This window comes from Meleagris gallopavo, chromosome 3, assembly GCF_000146605.3.
Source record: "Meleagris gallopavo isolate NT-WF06-2002-E0010 breed Aviagen turkey brand Nicholas breeding stock chromosome 3, Turkey_5.1, whole genome shotgun sequence".
Lineage (NCBI taxonomy): Eukaryota > Metazoa > Chordata > Aves > Galliformes > Phasianidae > Meleagris > Meleagris gallopavo.
In genome coordinates, this window is record NC_015013.2 from 42,033,366 (window position 1) to 42,033,597 (window position 232).

Here is a 232-nt window from a genome sequence, read left to right on the forward strand (position 1 = left end):
TGATGTCTGGATACTAGCAGCTTTCCATTGCAGATGGCAATGCTGTCAGTAAATGTAAGCCTTTGGTCTCTGAATACCTGTCACATTTCATTAGGGTACAGTATGACTGTGTTCCCTTAACTGCTGAGGTTTGATAGCAGATAACAAATGAGTTCTGCTCGTAATAGTCCCGTTCCTTATTATTTTGTGATCCCTTCATTTTACTCAAGTGCCCATCTCCACAAATGCAAAA